This window comes from Ahaetulla prasina, chromosome 2 (assembly GCF_028640845.1).
Source record: "Ahaetulla prasina isolate Xishuangbanna chromosome 2, ASM2864084v1, whole genome shotgun sequence".
Lineage (NCBI taxonomy): Eukaryota > Metazoa > Chordata > Lepidosauria > Squamata > Colubridae > Ahaetulla > Ahaetulla prasina.
Window position 1 is genome coordinate 131104834 of NC_080540.1, and position 22257 is coordinate 131127090.

General features: G+C 41.8%; 1 protein-coding gene across 1 annotated transcript in view; it reads right to left on the reverse strand.

Moving 5' to 3' along the window:
- OTOP2 (otopetrin 2) overlaps positions 1 to 12116 on the reverse strand; it is a 62134-nt gene extending 50018 nt beyond the window's left edge. The window contains exon 1 of the mRNA XM_058172894.1: positions 11879 to 12116. The gene's annotated coding sequence lies outside the window, so the exon portion shown is untranslated. The remainder of the gene's footprint in view (positions 1 to 11878) is intronic.
- Positions 12117 to 22257: the final 10141 nt, after the last annotated feature.

The window sequence follows — 22257 nt, forward strand, 5'->3', positions numbered from 1 at the left end:
ACTGTCCCAAAGTCACCCAAAAGCCTTTCATGCCCAAGGCAGGACTGGAACTCAGCGTCTCCTGGTTTCTAGCCTAGTACCGTCTGTTTGGCTGTCTGTCATGAAATATTTGTTAAGGAGCTAGGACACTGCATGTATTTCTCTGAGGCTGATGTGGCTGGCTGGGATTCAGACAATTGGTGGCCCAAACATGGGTAAGGGAAGCTGGGTTTGTTCACTCTGGGGCCAAGTGGGCCACAGAGTCTTAAAAACAAAAGGGCAGAAATAGCAAACATTCCTGGGCTCTGAAAGAAGTAGGCTAAATGCTTCCATTTGAGAAAGTCTTTCTTTAGCATCTGCTTATTTTGAATTCCCTTGAAACCCTATCACTCATAAAGGGTTTGTTTTTCCTGACCTATTTTGCTTTAAGGCACCACCTGAACCTATAAGGTAACAGGAGGTGGCTGGATTCTGGAGGATATAACACCCAATGGCATCTTCAACCCACTCCTAACCTGTCACAAAGGCAACCACCATCCACCTCTCTTAGCTGTTCTGCAAAAGGCCTGATCCCCAGACTCTGACAGCACATATGGGGTTCAGCTGTCCACCTCCTCCCCCCTCCCCCCGCCCCCTTTCCTAATAAGCAAGGCCTCTGCTCTGTCCTAACTGGGGGACAGGGAGGGTGCTGTTATTGCGCTTTGCATTTTGGTCAATGGTTGCTGCTTAGGGTGACATGGGAAATCAGCTTGTTAGTTTCCCCTTTCCCCTTTCCCCTTTCCCTTCCTTTCCTTTCCTTTCTTTTCCTTTCCGCCTCTTGCAGAAATTCCATTAAAATAGGGATAGGAAGGAAAGTTTCTGTATATGTGTGGTTGGGTGTGAGTGTGTCTATGTACTCCTGCAGGTGACTGAAGCAAGAGAGCCCTAACCTCTTGGCAATTATAAAGGAGAGAAGGAAAAAAAAACCCGTTCCAATTCCACCTTTTCCTCCAGGAAAATTGGGAAGAGTGCAGACGCTCTTCCAGTTCGCCTGGACTAGAACTGAGAAATGTTTTTGATCTGTTGAACTTCTCCTAAGGGTCTTGCAAAGGCAACCCTTAGGAGAAAGCATCTCTTAGAAAGGCTGGAGTGAAATTGAGAAGGTTATACAGGATCCCTTTCTAACTCAAGGAACTGCAGGAACAGTGAAGTGAAATGATCATGTACAATCATTGATTTACAAGCATTCATTTAGTGATTGTTTGCAGTTACAACAGCACTGGAAAAAAAATGCCTTATGACCATTTTTCACACTTACAACCATTGCAACATCCCAATGATCATATGGTCAAAATTCAGGCACTTGGCAACTGGCATGTATATTTATGATGGTAGCAGGCCCCCAAGGTCATTGCTCCCCTTTGGCGAACTTCTGACAAATAAAATCAATGGGGAAGCAAGATTCCCTTAACAACTGTGTCATTAACTTAACAAATGCAGTGATTCATTTAACAACTGTGGCAAGGAAGGTCATAAAATGGGGCAAAAAAATCCTTAAGTGTCTTGCTTAGCAGTGGAAACTTTGGGCTTAATTGTGGTTGTAAATTGAGGACCTGTCATAAGTTGAGAGCCTGTTCCTATACCATACTGTGAAACGGTCTAGTGAATGAGCAAATCTTGCACTTACTAAAAGTGCTGGACTAGATGACCTTTAATGTACCTTCCAACAGTATGATTCTTTGATGTCTGGATCTTCATGCAAATGAAAGCCGCATGTTTCAAAGTCTCACCCTTGAATAGGAAAGTGATTGTTATTTGCTTTCCTGACATGGTTTGTAGAGGTCAAGAATCAGGGAGAGTACACAAGAGCACTTCTAGCCAAATACCTGACCAGAATCATTGTCAAAGCTAGAAATCCAGATAGCAATTTTTAAAGGCAGCTTCATTTTCAGCTGGTATCAGCAGGAAAGGTAAGTGGTTTAAATCTGCCATTCAGAATTTTCCTACATTTGATTGGTTTATGTGAAACCATGACTCATTAAAAATGATTTATTAAAAAGTATCCAAATACCTGGATTCATACAACACCTACCCAGTAATTCTCACCTGAAAATTTCCAGGGATACAAATTTCAACTCCCGAAGTTTTCTGCAATCCCAGTGCAGCCTGGGAGCTGAAATCCACACAAGTGAGAATTGCTGAGTTTGGGAAACATTTCCCTAAACCGAAACCTCTGATAGGGGAGAGGTATCCTCTGGGCTGATCCTTCCTTCTTCCTTCTTCCTCTTCCTACCTGTATATCCTGTCTCCACATATGCTATATGCTTATGTGAACAAACAACCAGGCTTGCCAACTCAACAATCACACATGTCTCCATTCCATTTGATATCTCTGGGATGCTGAGTGGAGGTGACACCAACTATTACACACGCCTCAGAAGCAGCTGAGAAGCATCTTTGCTTTTCTAGGGATATTCAATCAGTTCAAAATCCACCTGGCTTTCAGTTCCCTCCCTTGTTTATCTCTGGCTTCATTACACAAAGTTTTGCTGTTTTATTGTCAGAACAAATGGCTTTGGGCATCTCCAACAGGGGAGGAACAAAACAAGTATTTCATCCAGGGGATTAGCTTCTTTAGGAGACACTCAGATGCCTTCTTAAATGGGCCATTTGGCTCTTCATTACATAACTGTTGTTCTGACAGGAGCCTTTGCAGATCAATGAAGCAGAACTGCTCCCTCCGAAAAAGGCTGGTCTGCTGGGATGAACTTCAGTTCACTCATCTGAGCCTGTGTGGGTGAGCGGGTGTGCACATGCGTGTGCGCATGAGATCTCTCCCTCAATATCCAGCCGGCAAATAATGGGAGCCTTTTGTATGGTGCACCCAGTAATCAAATTGTTCCAACTTCAGATGCAACTGAAGTGCTGAGGTTAAAAACCTGACCTAGAATAGGTGGAGGCCAATAAGGGCAGCTTAAGAAGGTTGATCTCTGTGACAAAATAAATACATGAAAATAAAATCAAAATCCTCTCCACTTGTTCTACTTATAGAAATAGAGTGCTTGCCAAAGGCAATAGGACTGAACCCTTCACTGGTATAGGGGCAACTTTTTAGGGGGGCAGGACCTTCCCATTTGAAGGTTTACTGATGCCTCCCCTGGCAGCTGCCATCTGACCAGTCATTCAGCTTCATCTAGTGGTAGAACGTGTCCTGAAACCAGGATATCTGGAGCATCTCCAGATGAAGTTAGGTTCTCCTCCATTCCTCCTTCTCTTTTCAGTCATGGCCCCATGGTGCCAAAATCCACTTATGGGGGAGGTACACGTAGCCCTCCCTCGGGATGAAAGGTCTGTGAAAATCTATGATGTTTTACTGCCTATTTTAGTGAGGCAGGGCTTGCCAGAAAAAGGATTTCATCAGATCAATTTCGTGACCTGCAGTACTTGATGATGATTGAGAGGTTTCAGATAAGTATCATTGATAATGACGGCCTGCTTTATCTACTGAACATATGGCCCTTGTTCTTTCTTTCATTGTTTTGTTGTTGGTTGTACTTTGATCACTATAGATCCCAGAAAAATTTATGGAGATTCTCCCCCCCTCCCCCGCTTCTAGACATCTCACCCTATCTAGCTCTTTGTGAATTGGACCGAGGAAGTGGCAAATAATGTGGTTCCAATCATGCTGCAAGTCAGCCTTTCCCCATGTACAACCCCCTCCAGATAGGATGTGGTTTCACATCCCAGAAAACCCCAGCCAGCATTCTTGCAGCAGAACCCGGAGAATTGCCCTCCAAATACATTTTGGAGCCCAGCCAACTAGAGATGGCTGAACCCTAACAGTACGGCTGCCAGACTTGGTAGCTGGTTGCATGTTTCATGATATCATGAATCATTTTATGTAATAACTGGCAAGTAAGAAATCACATGTCCAGGTCTGGCACGAAACATGATACCTTCCAAAAGCCAAATGTATCAGATATATAGAGCAAAAGTGCAACTCAGGTTTATGGCAGGGGTCCCCAACCAGGGGTGAAATGCTCCCGGTTCGGACCAGATCGCCACCAGTAGTGATGGTGGCGGGTGGTTCAGAGAACCGGTAGCAAAAATCCCTGCCCCCCAGCCCCAGCTGAGCTACATGATCATCAGAGGGTTTTTTTCTTTTTCTTCAGCCAAAAAAATGCTTTTAAAAGTAAAAAAAAAGCCTCTGATGATCGCATGGCTCAGCTGGGATCGTCAGAACCCTTTAAAAGCATTTTTTCTACAACTTCTTCGGCTGAAGAGGTTGTAAAAAAAAAAGCTTTTAAAAAGATCTTCTGGCGATCCCAGCTGAGTTCCTGATCGCCAGAACCTTTTATAAGCATTTTTTTACAACCTCTTCGAAAAAATGCTTAAAAAAAAAAGTTGGTCATGCCCACCCAGTCACATTACCCCCCCCTCAAGCCACACCCAGAGAACCGTTAGTAACAAATTTTACATTTCACCCCTGTCCCCAATCCCTGGTCCGTGGACTGACACTGGTACACGGCATGCCAGAAACCGATCTGCGCAAACAAGCGAAACCCCATCTACAGGACTCAGTCAGTACACAAAACCATACCCCCTCTGGTCCATGGAAAAACTTCTCTCCACGGAATTGGCCCCCGGTGCTCAAAAGGTTGTGGGGGAGAGCACTGGTTTTTAGAATGGCAAGCCTTTCTTACTGCAAAGCTCCCCTCCCCCAATGCACCTTTAATCCCTTAGCTAACCTAATTCAAGGCAGATCCTTTAAGAAGACTGGAAAAATTAGCAAATTGTGCCACTTCCTTGGAGCTTGCTAGTTGTCTGGATGGCTGGATGGCTCAAGCAAAATGGAGGTGGAACTCAGGGAGCTTGCCTGCATTTCTCAGCTCCTTGCACTTAATTTCTTTGTGACTTTGGGCAAAGCACAGAATTGCCTCTTGTTGTTTCCTCACTTATAGAGTGAAAAATTGCAGAGATGGAATCCTGATGATTAATTATGTGGTGTGTCTATCCATGGTTGAGATATTGCAGTCATGAGATCAATGTGGTTACCATCAATGAGCTACTGGATAGTGGGTTTGCACAGGACAAAAAAAAAAAGGGCCCCAATCTAAAATATCAATAGAAGGGTTAATGCTTAAGTTGGAAGGAATGTAGACTGTTTTGGAAGGAAAGTGTGGGAAGAACATGATCTTTGTTAGATGATAATTCATATCACCTTTATGATTTGCTTGTCATCAACAAGGTGTGGTAGCAACTCTGCTATTATCTTACCAACCTGAAGTTAAGAGAAAGTAAAAAGGAAGTTAGGAAGAGAATATGACTCAAAAGAGTATGGGGCTTGAACCCAATCACCCCAGTCTACATTGTCTTTGAATGACTGCTGTTTCTAGAATATGATATGGAGGATTGGTTGGTATGACAATTAAACAAAAATGTGAGACTATAATTTCACTTCTGAGTAGCACACCAAGAGCAATGCTACAAAATGTGGGTAAGGCCAGAACAAACCTAAGTGCCAAGGCAGAATCTAAATTTGGATCTGATTTACAGATTAAATTAAGTGCTATTGAATTGAATGATATAAATCAATGAATATAACTATTCCAGAGGATGATTTTCTCTGTCTTATGAAAAAAAGACAGCTTGGTGGCAACATTTGGAATGTCTGTGAAAGTGTAGTAAAATTTTGAGAAACATCGTAGAATTGGAGCACCATAAATGGGCTCCAAAATCTGGATAACCATCAGATGGTAGCAAAGAGTGAAAAGTTTGCTGGATCTTGGCACTGCCTTCAAGAGTCGCCCTAACAGGCTAGTTTGGGGGTCTCAGTGGGTCCACCTTTCCCATACAGTTATAATTTCCAGCGGTGCAGGGTGACATTTGCTTTTCTCTTCCCAAGGAATCAACGGAGGTGATGTCACGCCTTTGGTAGTTCATAAACATTCTACCATCTCTCAGTTAGTAGGACACGGTTGCCTTAATGTGTAGTGGAGCAACATTAACCAGTGCCCATCCCTTGGATATCAAAAGGTTTATTGCATTGCTATTAAATACACAAATCAGTCAAGGCGCTATATATTTTCTATCCTCCACCTCCAACCTGTGACATATCTCACAAGTCAGTTGAAAGTATAGTACATTATGTTTTTGGAAATTGATCAAAACTATGGAATTCCATCGGCTCCAAAATATTTGGGGAAATGGTTATAAAACTGACTTTCAGTGAGAAAAAGCTATTTCCTTTCTGAAAGGAAGGGTTTAAATGGATATGTACAGTTAGTTCTATGAGATTTGGCATATACCTTCCCAAATGCTGTCATAATCTTGTGTGACAACAGATGGTGCTCTCTCTCTCTATGATTTTATGCAAATTATATTGCTTGGGTATGTTTTCTCACTTTGCTTTAACTTATCGGACACTCCTAAGTAGAGGCAATTCAGGACCATAAGCTTTTGCCACTGAAAACCTTAATCACTGGGATTTCTGAAATTTCCCCAGACCTATACTTCCTCATTTTTGGTTTTTCTTGGCAGTCATAAAAGCTGTGTATTTTTTTCCCAGTTTTCTTTCTTTTTAATAAAATCTGGTTTGACCATACGTGCCACTCAGTTCTGTGGAACTGAGGAGATATCCCAGACTCAAGAGTAAATAATTGCATTAAAACAAGAGAGCAACTTAGAAGCATGAACAAGAAAGTATGTTTCTTAGTTGGGTGAGTGAAATATTTTCATAACACTGCCTTTCACCTAAGTAACTATGAACCTCATAAGAAATGATTCCATGAAGATCAATATCAGCATTTTTAGCAAGTTATCACCCCCTTGCTTTGATTACATTTTGTAACAACCTTCCATTTTACTCTGTGAGGGCAATGAGCAGTTTCAAAATTTGATAAATAAATAAAAATAAATTTCTATAAGGTTTACCTTTTAAGTCTGACATGAGCTTCTGTTGCCATATCATTGTCCCACACTTGGAGCAAAATCTAGAGTAATGTTATAGTAAAAGAGTTTGCCTTTGATATTGCTACATTCATTTTATGGGCCAACAGTATTCGAAAGATCCTTTGATAAGGGAATTAGATTGCTTAGAGGTCAAATATAAAGCTTTAGGATCTCACACCGATCTCAGTCTTGGAGAGAAGCACCCCAGAATTTGATGTAATTGGAAGATTTTAAAATCTTGTTTTCCTTCTGCTTTCCAGTTTTCAGTTATCGGTGACAAGCAGATCAAACCATGTTAACAGCAGCCAATTACGGCAGTTTGAATATCTGATACAGTTTTGGTTGGCCTCGTGTCGTGACTTTGTAGGTTCAATTGTCAAATATTGCTAGTCCCAAACTTGGATTATGGAATGTTCTCCCTTCTCATAGATTAAAAACAAACCCCAGCATGGAATAAATTGCCCAAATCTGGAGAGAAAGGTATTTCCATGTGGATCTACGTAGCAATCTGGCATCTGCTCTGGCCCTGCCCATTCTCATCATGTCACCTGAATCCATTTATCACCAGCTCCTTTAAGATCTATGCTAGCAAAATCTGTCTTCTCAAATACCAGCTCTGCAGGACTTCAAGATCGTTGATTCCCCCTATTCTCTTATACCTCACTCTACATTTCAAAATCAACAACCATGAAGTCAATTGCAAGGAAGTGGAAAGGGTGGCACATAGAGGTCCTTTGAGGTCAGATATTTGAAGCCCACCATCTGAAATCAGAATGAATAAACTGTTGTATCCAGCTCTGTATAAATCAGGGCTGTCAAACTCTCAGCCTGTGGACTGGATGCCTCATGCACTGGCCACGCCCACGCCCGATTTAGTGAAGGGGGAAAAAGTATAAATAAAAAAAAAATGTTATGTGACACTGCTGTGACGATGTGAGTTTGACACCCCTGGTATAAATACTGCAGCAGAGATGGGTAGACTTTGCAGCTGTATTCTTAGCTGTTGGAGGATGTGAGCCAATGAATGGATGGGATTAAGACAGGGATCTAGAATTAAATAGAATTGTTCACCTTTTCCCCTTTCTATTTGTGATATCCCATTTATTTCTTGTCTTTCTGAGGCTCTCGTCACTCTCTTGTTGTTGTCCGCCAAGGAAAGAATAGGGCAGAGCACGGAAATATTTTTTTGGAGGAAACCTTTGAAATTCAGGAGAAAGCAAGAAGATACTTTCAGATTGCAAACCACCCTCAACACAAAAGGAATGGGTTTGGGAAATCTACCCATCGATTTCTTTTTGCCTTCGTGCAGAGCAATGCCAGACATTTATTCAGAAGAAAGACTTGTTGAATTTAGTGGGATTTGGCTCTGACATCTCGGTGATTTAAGATTGTCTAAGGATTGTGCAGCAGACTTGACAGATACCATGTTGCCTATTCCTGTAGAACTGCATAGATTATGAGAATGCAAAACTAGCCACGAACAACGAATTATATAGCATTAAGAGATGGAAGTATGCCAAAACTGTGTTCCTTTGCTCTTTAAAGAAATGTACTGTAAGTTGTTCTTGGCATCCCAGCTAGTGTCATTCCATGTGCTTTGCCAGTCATTTCAGTGTTCCCTCCCTCTGACTCAGCCCTCAAAAAGATCTAGCAACAGAGAGTGCTACTAAATTAATTACACACGGTACCACTAAAAGTATGCCTGGCGATGCTGCAAGAGATCTTTCGGTCATCTAGAAACGGCAATGGAGTTCATTCGTCTGTTCTTTATCGGAGTCTTTAATAGCCAGGGAGTTAAACCACAGATAACAGTTAACTCTGAGATTCCCTTGCTCCGGAGAATGGTAAAAAATTATAAATTGGGTATAAATTGTATAAATAATCCAAACCGCATTAGTGCCGACCTCTGAAAATTATAATTCGTCCAAGTTTTTTGTCAGTGTTATAGTTCCTTACTGGAACCTGAGAAGATATTCTGGACACTATGTAGAGTAAATTTCTTCTTGTTGTTGCATAGAACTTTCTTTCTTTCTTCTTGTGCGGATACACACACACACACACACACACACACACACACACACACTGAAACCAGTGTGCCATGATTGTAAAATACATACATAGGTACATACACATCTACATCCTTAATTTTTCTATAACTTTAGAAATAACCTAGTTTTGATAAAATGTTTTATGACTATAATTATATCGTAGCATCTTCTTTCAATCCAACAGCTGTTAATCCCCAACTTCCTTCTTTAAAATTGCAAAAGTCCTGGTAGATGTGCATGTTTCAGCAATCAGTCTGCTCCCAGGACAGGACTCTTCATATACTAATGAGTTTCTCAGCCTTACCATAAGTCATTGAACATAGCCTAAAATACAAACCTTGTCATGGTGCTTTAAGGCTTAAAACAAACAAAACATGGATCTGGTTGACTCAGATGGGGACTTAATGGCTAGGTTCATACATCACTTCAGGACTTACTTATTTTAACTACTGTTTATTGGATAAGTCTAAATGATTGAATTCACCCACTATGCCTTCCTGTAAACTGCTGTCTGATCTTTTAGTAAGCATGCCTAGAAGGACAGCTTTGAATTTCATACTTCTGGGTTCTCACATTATGTGAATATGAAGTAGTTTAATTTTAATTTAGCGTCATGCCTACAATATTGGCACCAACCTCGATGGCGTTAGAATGAGATTGGAAAAATTCATGGAGGATAGGACTAACAATGACAACGAATCATTAGTAACCTATTATCTCATGTTGCTAAAGATCATGAGCAAGGAGGCACTGTTGAGTTCACATCCTGCTGTGGGCACACCATGTGTGAAGAAAATGTACATTACATCAGCTTTCCTAAACGTGGGTGACTTCCAGTTGTATGGATTTCAACTCCTAGAATTCCCCATCAAGCAGACTACTGCTAAAACCTATAAGATACCATATGCATCAAATGCTGGTCTTAAATAAACCTTACCATAAGCTACTATGGTTGCAGCCCTGGACCACCTATGTACACAAACACACTTCTTGCCTCTTGGTCATCTGATTTACAAGACAAAATAGGGGAGGAAAGGAAACTCTATACGATACATATTGGCTGCAGTTCCAGCACATAATTTAAAATGTTAATATTTACTAGCAACAAAACAAAGACATCTATGATACATGCATATACTAGATTAAGCACGCTGCACTGCTGACACGAGATCTTCCCCGGTACTCAAGATGAAAGAACTATTGTGATGCTCTTTGTAAAAGGCAGTGAAGGAGACAAGGATATAAGCCTTTCTGCCTGACATTCTGAAAGACCCATCAAACAACATGGAACAGAATTAACGTCTAAATTCTAACTGGCAATGTGCATATCATTTTGAGTGTAGGCGAAAACAAAAGTGACCAAATCATTGTTTCAGGGAGTAGCATACTCTTTCCAATTGAAAATTGGCCTTTTCAGAATGATGATAGCAAAGAAATTTTCCCCTTCCCATCCCTGATGATCAATGAAACCTAGCAATAGTTTTAATCATAAAGCTGCAAACTTTTTCAGTTCCCCCTGCAACCATCGGTGCTGGAATAGTTAAATCCTGTGAAGTTCGGTAAAATAGCCCAGTTTCTACCACATGGAGCTTCTGATTCTGCTGCTCCACCTTTCAGTCCTCTGCTGTTGTACCAAGAGTTTGGCCACAGAGCAGCATTCTCAATTTGTTTTTCCTTCACCATTTGGGCAGGTATCTACTTGAGCCCCAGAGAAAAAAAAAATGGGATACCAACTGAAAATAGTCTGTTCAAGTCTTCTTCCAACCCCAAAGCAATGTAGTTTCACAAACATTATCTGGTGCCCCTTCAGGGTCAACAAATTCAGTTCAACATCTTACATCTTAAGTTAGCTTGGATTCAACTGCAACATATCTTGTCAGGGAAAACTTAAGGGCCATTAAAGATATGTTCGAATGCATACACTGCAGTTAGAACAAATCAACTCAATTTCTATCCATGCCGCTTGATGTTACACTTGTTCAAATCTATCCCATCCTGATTCCATAGTTCTGTGAGAAATCTGCACAAAAATTAACATTTAGTTATCTATAAAACCGTTTAACACGTTTTCACAACCAATGTAGATTTATAGCTTGTTTTCATCAACATAAGCAGATTTCTAATCATAAGTTATCCTAATGTACACATCTTTAAAAATAACTTTTACACTGCAAATTCAGAGATATAAGATTCAAAGAATACTGTAATTTTGTTCGTTTAAGAGCTCAGGTGAGCTCATACTGAAGTTTCTTAGAATACTTATTGAGAGGATCAAATTCCTGAGGTCTCTCTATGTACGTCACCTGTGATATACTTATCACTCCACCCAGTCTCTGTACATCCCCACATAAATGCCTGCCTAAGAATTTGATTTCATTTTTTTCTGAGCAAAAAACAAACAAACCCAAAAAACATTTAAGATGTGTGTCCAGGAGCTCTACAGTGGGCTTCTATCAAGTTGCAACTTGCAGATAGAAATGCTTCAAAACCATTATTGCAGGATGAAGCCTGATTTGACCATGTGATGAAGTAGCTGGATGACTCTATTCTGCTTTGGCTGCCACTAATGTTCAGTAATCTTTCTGAGCGGTTAGGCAGAATTTAGGTGACGTGAATCATCCAGTTCAAAGCCAAAGGCAAGGAAAGCCTTCAGACGGGACAAGAGCTACAGCTAGGAAGAGGAACTTACTGTAGCACCATCCAGAAAGCAACTGCTGTGACTATGGCATGTAACTCAGCACCTCGTGATTCTTATTGATACTCAGTCCTCACCAACCCGAAAAGGTAAAACCAGGAAAAGCTCCCGAAGCACAAGCAGTTACATCAAAGCACTCTTTTCAGTCAATCACCCTCCTGAATATTCCTTTCAAAAGAATAAAGAGAAAGGAGGAGAACACAAAGAAGAATCGTGTTTCACTGACCTTGCTCCATCACTTGTTTCTCTTGTGGACGGTAGGTGTGATGCTGAGAAATGATGCAGGGTTGTTTCAGGCTGTCAGTGGGAAGAAGAAGAAGAAGAAGAAGAAGGAAGCCCAAGTGACTGTTTTCATTCCAGGCTGACTAGAAGATCCAGGTTCTTCTGTCTGATGATGAAACACCTGGCAGGTTAAGCAGAAACACTCAGAAGCCAGTGACTCGGACAGGTGTTTCTATACACTCTTGGTCCTCATTAGATTCCCTGCCTCCTCAGCTACTGCCCCGCCCCTTTCCAGGTCCGCCTAAAACTCCGCTCCTAAACTCTGCCTTTCAGTTCAGTTTGGTAGTGATTGGGCAAGACTTGCTGCATTCTTCTTCTTCTTCTTCTTCTTCTTCTTCTTCTTCTTCTTCTTCTTCTTCTTCTTCTTCTTCTTCTTCTTCTTCTTCTTCTTCTTCTTCTTCTTCTTCATCTTCATCTTCATCTTCATCTTCTTCTCCTCCTCCTCCTCTTCCTCCTCCTCCTCTTTTCAAATGGAGATCATTTCGAATAGGAAGCACTTCAAAAGAAAATAAGGCATGCCAGGGTTACAGGAAAGCAAAGCCAGTTGGTTGTCACTGAGAGCAAAGCATTTCCTTATCGTGGGAAGTAATGCTAAAGTAAAGCATACTCGTCTGGACAGGCACATGCTACCTCTCAATTTGTGCTGCTTACAATATGGAATGGATACCTGTGATGAATGCGTGTATATTTGTATGTATTCACATATGTGCATACCATACAACATTTGAACATAGTTGAGGTCTGAACATATGCTGAATTTTTCCTTTAAGCCATTTTGGATATAACCTTCATTTAAAAATGCAGTATAATACATTTTAACATCCCAATAAATTTTAAACTACACTGAGCTCTTCATCAAGGAAACATGCAATGAAATGCATATGTTGTAGGGTTCCATGTAATTAAGACCAATCTGATTTATTTGTTGTCTGGTTCCATATAACTAAGACCACTCTGCTGCTCCCCATGGTTTTGGGGGAAGTTGCTTGCTGGGGAGGTGGTTCTTCAATATTGTCCTGGGGAGGACAATATTGTCCTACAATAGAGGAAAAACAATATCTTCATTAATCTGATTGTCTGCTATGAGGAAATCAAAGGGTTTTTTATATGTCCTTTTGATATTAAGCAACGAAACTAGCCTTTCTTAATTTTTAACTAGGCAAGTGTTTGTTTTGACCTCAAAATAAAAAGCTGCATACCTGAAATATCTATATAACTCAAACCACAGATCTGCCCAGTCTTGTCCTCTGCCTTCACAATATACAGCAGAAGCTGCATTGCTCTTAAACCTTTACTTTGTCTCCAGAGTGCTCATTTAATACCACTTGGGGAATTAAATTACCACTCCTTTTGGTTGCCTTGTACCACTAGGGGTCAGTAGGGGGACTGAACTTTGCCAGGTCTTAGGGGTAGTAAGACTCGGAATCTGCTCATGAGATCAGGATAAAATTGAGCCATAAAATGGGACATAATGATTACACAAAACCCTGACCACTGCCAGGATGCTGTATCTTTCTTCTGTGTATTTTAACAGCTTATTGGAATAGGTACGGGGGCCCTCGGGCACCATGCCACTGGAGGGCCTTTCCCACTGCTGAGCTGAACTCCTCTCCACCCATCCTTAATTCAGGAGAAAACAATACCGGCATGTAATTTGCTCTCCCATTCCTGATCCTTATCCTGCCTCTATTGCCTCTGTTCCCAGTCATTGCACTCATCTGATTTCAATGGTGTCCACAAGAAGCCAAGAGGATTTCAAAACGATGACATGTGTATTATGATGTCAGCACGCAAGCCGCCAGATTATGTAATGACATCATGGCTGACGCAAGTCTGCATGTCACGCCATCATGGGCATGTCATTTTGCCCCCGTTGCACCTTGAGGAAATCCATGCCTACCTTCCCCCCACAAGATAATACCTAATAAATTTTACACAGTTTGAGGCTTCCTCGGACAGTATCAGAATAAAGTGGCAAAACCTGCTTTAACGCTGAAGCAGTCAAGGACTTAAACCAGTCTGGTGGTGGTGGATGAGGAGAAGGCGAAGTCATGAGGGCATAACAGAAAAAATAAATACTATCAAGTCATGTTGAGAGGCCCAGTGGCTCAGTGTCTTAAAACATACTGGTCTGGAGAAGGTCTATACTCTGGCAGTTTGAGCCCTACCATGTGTGATGGAGTGAGCTCCCGTCACGTGCTTCATCTCCTGCCAATCTAGCAGTTCGAAAGCATGTAAATGAGAGGAGATACTTCCCATTTTAGGTGGGAAGGTAACAGTGCTCCATGTTTCACTGCACACTCTGTGCTGTGCCGTGATGTCATGTTGGCCACATGACTGAGGAAATGTCTTCAAATAGTGGTGGCTCAATGGACTAGAAATGGAGATGAGCGCCATCCCTAAAGTTGGCTATGACTAGCAGAGCAAAACACATAGGGACTCCTTTTTGCTTTATTTTTTACTCAAATCATGTTGGTGCAAGTGGGGAAAAACCAGAGATGAGAACTGATAAAGCTGATCCTTTTGGATGTTCTGTAGAAAGACACCATGTCAGGGTAGGCCTTTTTTAATTTAATTTTTAATGTTCAGCCTTACTCACTTTTGGAACTAGCCCATGTTCTTGGCTTGGCTAAATATTTACATATATATTTAGTGACCATTCATAGACCCTGAAAAAGGTATTTATGACCCAGATTTGAAGTTCTGACAGCTCCTCCCTCCCAGTTGTGTGATTGCATTTTGGGCGCTTGGCAAATTGCCTGCATTTACAGCCGTTTGTGGAATCCTATGGTCATGTCACTGCAATTTATGATGCTTTTGATGGGAACTGGCCACCGGAAATTTCCTGTTTCCAGTAAAAAAACATCTATAGTATACAGTGGGTTTCCTTAACGACCGCCACAAAAAAGGTTGTAAAACTGGTCATGGTCATGTGATGACCTGCTTAATGACCATTGTGATTTACCACTGTAATTGTGGGCTCAATTATGGTCATACATTGAGGACTACTTATACATATTTGAAATTGCAGGCAATAACTGTATATATGCAATGAGAAATCCTTGGTTTCCCATTTTTAAGGGAGCAGACTGGGAGAGATGACAAAGATTTCAGTCACACTACTATGCCTTATTCAGGTTCTCACCTTTTCCGGTCCAAGGAACAAATCTGAAATTTCATCCTAGTTTAAGTCTGGCTTTCCTTCTTGAGACGTGAATATATTTCCAAACTAAACTGATCTGATCTAAACTGACTGATCAGGATGGAAGCAGTATTTTGAGATGGGTTGGTCAAATAGAGAGAATGAACAAATCACAATACAGGTAGTCCTCGACTTACAACAGTTCATTTAGCGAACGTTCCAAGTTACAACAGCACTGAAAAAAGTGACGTACGACCGTATTTCACATTTACGACCTTTGTGGCAGCCCCCTGATCATGTGATCAAAATTCACAGGCTTGGCAACTGGTTCATACTTATGACTGCTGCTGTGTCCCAAGGTCATGTGAACACCTTTTGCCAGATTCACTTAACAACTCGGTTACTAAATGTATAGGCTCAGAAATGTTGGGCTCAGTTATGGTCGTAAGTCGAGGACTACATGTACAAATATAAGAAGGAAAGTCAAAGAGGTTGAAAGGAAGGGGAGGACCGAGAAAGTTATGACTGGATGAAACTGATCAGGTCTTCCAAAACAGAAAGGTGAGAACTTTAAATAATGTATGGATACGGGGGAAACAAGACTGGTTGATCTTGGAGGATAGAGACGAACAAAGAACAGTGAATGGTTAAATGTCTATGCAGATTCTCAGTCATCCAGCTCATAGTTGTCCGCAAAGTGTTTTTTAAAAAGGCAACTAGACTTTGTTTTTCCTTGAAAACGTTTTGCTTCTCACCCAAGAAGCTTCTTCAGTTATTGGAATAAATATCATTTTATCTCTGTTTTCTTTTCTCTTATCTCATACCTTTAATTTCTTTTGCTCACTATTTCTTAATCCATTTCTGCATCCTGCTTTACAATACTTATCCTGGAACAGAATAATGTGACAGTATGGTTATCTATAGCACTGAACTGCAGCCATCCGCCATTTTCTTTTCTAAGATGGCGTACTCTAGTAAATAAAGATGAGGGCAAAATTTACATTGTTATTGTGACTCAGGCCCAAGCAGGTAGTAGGAAACTCAGTCAGTGAAAAAACAAACAAATTTTATTCGAACAGCTGAGAATTACTTCATTCTCAGTGTAGTTCAACTAAATTAAAGCAAATTCCTCCCAACACAAATTCCTCAGTCCTATCACAAACCTTGGTCCAATTAGGCAAACTGCCAAAGGCCTTTCTTGGCAAACGTTTAGAAGACACCGATACAAAAATAAATGCAAGAAGATGAAGCTATCAGTGTTGTTTTTCAGCAAAGCCCAAACGCCATTGCTGGTCTTTTTAAAGCCTTATGGGAGGGGCCAATAATCTCTTGGCCCTACTCCCGAGCTGTCCTCTTTGCTTGAGCTGCTCTTGCCTTCTGGCAGCTCTTCTCTTGCATGCATTAGGAACAGGCTCCTCCTGTTCCTCTGCCTCACTACTGTCAGTCTCTGGAGGCTCTGGAGTCTGCACATCACTCCCCAATGGCCTTGGCGTCATCTCTGCCTCTGACACAGAGCCCTCATCTGGGCCTTCCCCAGCCTCCAGGACTAGCCCACATTCTTCCTCAGCCTCATCACTGTCCGATTCCATTGCCAGCTCTGCAGACTGCTGGCGGACCACAAAAATTGTTACTACTTCCCTAGTTTTAGGCAGAGAGCTTGATGAGAATGAATTGCGTTCCCTTCTTAAATGAGAAATCTAGAGCTGATTTTGCCTTGGGAAGAGCAGAGCCTTAAAGTACTCCCTTGCTATTTTGTGTGTGTGTGTATTTTTTAATTATAAAGGTGCTGTGCCTTTTCCTTCTCAAAGATCTGAGGTGTACTTGAGCATGGGCAATATTTGAGGAGTCAGGGGGTTGTAGTTTGATCATCTGATGTCAAAAGGGTTTGAGGAAATCTTCTGGATGTCGCCAAGGGTGATTTTTTTCAACATGTGTTTTTTTTCCAACCTGTGTTTTATTGCAATTGGAAGTTGGGTTGGAAACTTTTGGAAGGAAATAATTCCCATCCCAACATACCATCTATCCCACTCTTCAGAATTAGAACATTTGCCATTGAATATTGTCAATATAATCTGTGGCTATTTAGGAGATCTGAACTGAGTCATATCTGTCTTCGTGTGGACCAGCAATCAATCATTTGCGTTTCTATTTTCATTTTGACTTGATGCAATTCCTAGGCTGGCTTGTGAGAACCAGCTTTTAATTGTTTGTCAGTCGCCACATCATTACATTCCCATGCTAACACATTATCACATAGACTGGGCCTGGTGATATTGATTGCACCATTTTAAACAACACAGGCAGAACCATATTTTAGAATGAATATGGGCCACATGCCAAGCTCAGGAATAGGGCTTGTTTTTCCCCCCTTGGTCACACTTGTTATGTCACCTATAAATGAATTTATTTGCTTACCTCTTCTAATTTGTCTTCTCAAGCTGAAAGGGATAGATCCAGGAAAACAGCATAATAACTGAGGCTGAATCAAGAAATCACCACCAGAAACACTAGTTAATCTCAGATTTATTTTCATAATTCTATTGATTCATAAGCTTTTCTTTTCCATTAGAGTAATCAGAAGGATTACCTTTTCTGTGGCTACGTACATATATTTTAAATATTTAAATATGCACATAGCCACAAAAAAGGCAATCCTTCTAACCACTCTAATGGAAAAGAAAGGACAGGTGATATCCATTTATTGAAAGTGTTGTAGCTTCAAACCACAAACCACGCTAGAGAAAAATAAAACAAAACCAGCCAAGTAGCTCCGCATTCATGGTTCTTTTGCTGTCAAGAGTTCTGCAAAATTCAAGGAGAGCTTTTGACTTCCTGAACTGGTGAAATAGTCAACAGATTTCCTATGATCTCTTTTATAGCCTGGCAATGTTGAGAAATCGAGAATACATATTGCCTCAGTGTTTTTTTTTTCTGGAGGGCTTGGAAGTTCCTTCTGGAATAGGCGGAATGTCAGTATATTTTTGCTTAGGTTTCTGCCTAGATTATCATGGAACAATAATATTATCATGGAACAATAAATTTCTGGATAACCAAGGCTCTTACATGGAATATTAAACAGTTTTTGAAAATAAAATAGTGGTCTGGAAAATGAAGCCCTTGATCAGAGTAAGCCTAACCCACCCACTCCTAAGCCTAGATCAAACTCAAGGCCCGGGGAACAGATCCGGCCTGCGAGATGCTTAGATCTGATCAGCAGGGCTGCCCTGGAAACAGCAAAGGACTGGCCCGCGGTGCTTCTGCCAGTGAAAACGGAGCTCAGAAGGGCTGCCCGTGGCTCTCCCGAGCTCTGTTTTCACTGGCAGAGGGTTGCAGGAGGCCATCGCAGCCAAAAACGGAGCTCGGGACCCTGGTTTTGTTGGCAAAACACTTGGGACACCACAGGTGCCCCAGACACGAGTGATGTTGTGCTGGCCACGCCCACCTGGCCATGCCTTCCTGAAGTCAAACACAACCCTGATGCGGCCCTCAATGAAATAGAGTTTGACACCCCTGCCCTAGACGATGCCGCATCTTTGAGGGCCTTACGGCCAATAGTTCTGAATATAAATACCAGCCCTCCCAGCTCCCCTCTCATGAGGCTGCCTCATCTTGATGCTAGTGAGCGCAGGGAGGACGTCTCCTGTTCACCTGCTGGATACTCACTTTGCTGCTATGGCTGTATTGCACACCTTGTAATAAGAGAAAGAAAGTCAGTGCTGTGTAACAGTTAAGGCACCAGGCTAGAAAGCGGGAGACCATGAGTTGTAGTCCCACCCGTGCACAAAGCCAGCTGGGTTATCTTGGGCCCGATGCTCTCGCTTAGCCCTAGGAAGGAGGCAATGGCAAACCGCTTCCGAAATCTCATCAAAAAGACCTGCAGAGGTCTTGCCCAGGCAGTCACAAGAAGTCAACGCTGAATCAAAGGCACATGCAGAAAAAGAGTGGCATACAGATAGTCCTTGACTTACAACAGTTTGCTTAGTGACTGTTCAAAGTTACAACGCACATTGAAAACAGTGGCTTATGGCAATTTATTACATTTATGACCATTGCAGCATCCCTATGGCCACGTGATCAAAATTCAGATGCTCGGCTGCTGGTTCATATTTATGACGGTTGCAGTGTCCCGGGGTCATGTGATCCCCTTCTGATAAGCAAAGCCAGTGGGGAAGCCAGATTCATTTAACAACCTTGTTACTAATTTAACAACTGCAGTGATTCACTTAACTGCAGTAATTCACTTAACAACTTCTTGACTGTGTCAAGAAAGGTCATAAAATGGGGCAAAGCTCACTTAAATATCTTACTTAACAACATACATTTTGGGCTCAATTGTGGTCGTAAGTTGAGGACTACCTGAATTAGCAAAAGTGATGGCAGAAGAAATACCAAGGGGGGAAATTTTTATTTGGGTTTTATTTCTTACTTCCTTCTCTGCTGTTAACTAACAAACAAACAGGATTTCCTGGAATGGACAGGAAGAGCCCCCTCAAAATGTGGCTTTCTAAAAAAAACAGAGATAACAGACCAGGATCAATAGAAAACAAAGGAAACAAAGCACCTTTTAAAACTAGACTATTAGCATAGCAGTGAGTAATGTTTCAGTCTGATTTGCGAGATGTGTCTTAAAAGAAGGTGCCCAATTCATAGCCTGAAGTGCTACCATCCGGTCTGCTGTTGTAGCATTCTGCCTCCTTGCATGTGGACCGTCTGGACTGGAATCTCTTTTGTTTTTTGAGAATACCCAGCCAGAAGAGTTAATAAATTCAAGGTATTCACACATATCAAGTCTGAAATCACTTAAACTACAGATTAAAAGTTAAAAAAGGAAAGAAGGGAGGAAGAAGGAAGGAAATGCAGGTTTACATCACTGAAAGTGTGGGAGGTTTTTTTTTTTAAATGGAATGAGGAAAAGATGACAGCCTCAATGGGGGATTTTCTTTCTGGTACCCATAAAAATGTGTTGTGAAAAAAGGGGGAAATGGTATGCAAAGAAGAGAGGATGACTGGCTGCTTAAGATTTCCTCTGCTGTAACGTTGGTTTAACTAATCAATTTCTTTCATGGGAACTGAGTCTGAAAGGATATGATGGCATCTTAAAGTATTGATTGATAATTGCAATTGATGTTGGTATTACATCACAGTAATATAATCCAATGCATATTTATTTAGAACAGGGAATCTTACGTGGATTAAAATGGATGATTGCCAAAGGGAAATGCATCACAGGCTGAGCAAATGATGGATGATCTTTCTCCCAGATGTCTTCAGAAGTGTTAACAGTAATTAATTCTACCAACGGTTTACACAAATCATTTTCTCACTTTCAAGAACATGCAGGACCATCTCCTCCCTCCCCAATCAAATGTTTGTTGAACGAGAATGGGTGGCGCTCTTTCTTGAATATAAGAGCTTTCTAGTCACACTGAGATTGGTTTATTTACCTAAAATAGCTATAATCCACTCCATTACCATGGGCCACATAGAGCAGGGCTGTCAAACTCAATTTCACGGACGGCCGTATCAGAGTTGTATTTGACCTTGGGGGGCGGGGCATGGTCAGGGTATGCGTGGCCAGCTCAATGTCACTCATGCTGGGGGCACCTGTGGTAGCCAAGTGCTAAGACAGGACTTCCCTCAGACCCTCCTTCCCTCTCATTATAATTCCCTCCCTCCCTCCCTCCCTCTTCATTCTTTCTTCTTCCTTCCCCTCTTTCCTTATTTTTCCTTCCATGCTCTCTTCCCATCCTTCCTTCTTTTTCTTTGTCTGCCCTCTTTCCCTTTCTCCTTTCCTGTCCCTTCTTGGATGCTCAAATGTAAAAGGGGAAACATTGCTCCTTTTCCTTTTTTTTAGTTTGTTTTGCTAGCCCTCTGCCAGCGAAAACAGAGCCCGGGGGGGTGGGTGTATGAAGCCCCTGGGCCCCATTTTAGCCTGCTATGGCCTCTTGCAGCCCTCTGTAGGAAGTTAGCACCCCCCCCCGGAAGAATGAAATATTTTAGAAAATATTAAAAAGGCAGGATATATTTCCCTGGATGAGAGAAATGGAGAAACATGTTTTAAGGACAAAGCAGCTCCCTGCAGCTTCCTGCCTCCCCCCACACCTTTGTCAATGGGCTATTAAGACCTCAGCCAAGCTCACTCATTCCCCCCACCTTTGTCAATGGGCCATCATCTGCAACACAATAGGACCCATCTAGCAACAGAAACTCACCACATGATACCTGGGAAGATTACATCAGCCAACAAGGCAAGCTAAGACCCCCACCCGCTGGGAGTCTGACAACCAATCAGGACACTCTTCCTGTGCCCCCCCCCCCAGAAGTTCAAAGTTTAGAGAGAGCATAAAGTCAGGGCGCGCACAGCACCTCGCCTCTTTTTTCTGTTCAGGAGCTCAAGCCATGTGAACCTGACCACCACTAAACCATCTTTCCAAGCAGTCTCCGTGTTTCCAGTGTCTTTATCCCCATTTGGAACAGAACCCAGATGGATATTTCCAACACCTCTGCCAGTGAAAATGGAGCTCGGGGTGTGTGCATACAGCCCCACCCCGAGGAACAGTTTAGCTGGCAGAGGCACCACTGGCAGATCCTTTGCTATTTCCATGGGCTGAAATTGGTCCTTGTGTTTGACACTCCTGATACAGCGCAATAAAATAAAATCAGCTGAATAGCTACAAAGTTAGAATTTAAGTACACAAAATGCACACCTTCCCTTAAAACTGCTAGGGCCAAAGGCTTGCTGCAAACTATATAGTCTAATTAATGCCTCAACGGCATTTGCTGGAAAAAGAGTTAGTGAAGAGAAAACAGTCATTGGTTCTAGCAGTGGACAAGCTGAGCCTAGATCATCCCACTGAGCCATAGAAGCCAGGCTTATGGTGTAGCTTAAACAGATGGACTCACACTTGCAACACAGAAAAGCTATAGGAGGTCCAACCTCATTCACATTAGAAGACTGCTTGGTCTTCCCACAGGTATGCATCCACTTGATACGGTTGTCTCCTGAGCAACACAAGGCATAGAATTCTGCCAGGGACTAATAGCAATGCTATGCCCCTCCAGTTGTTACACTCACTAAAGTTCCCCTTCTTTCTTCTTCTAACAATTAATCCCCATCTCCAATCTTCTGGTACACGTTCCTGACATCAACAGTTGTTTAATAAAATGGTGAGCTCTTGCAC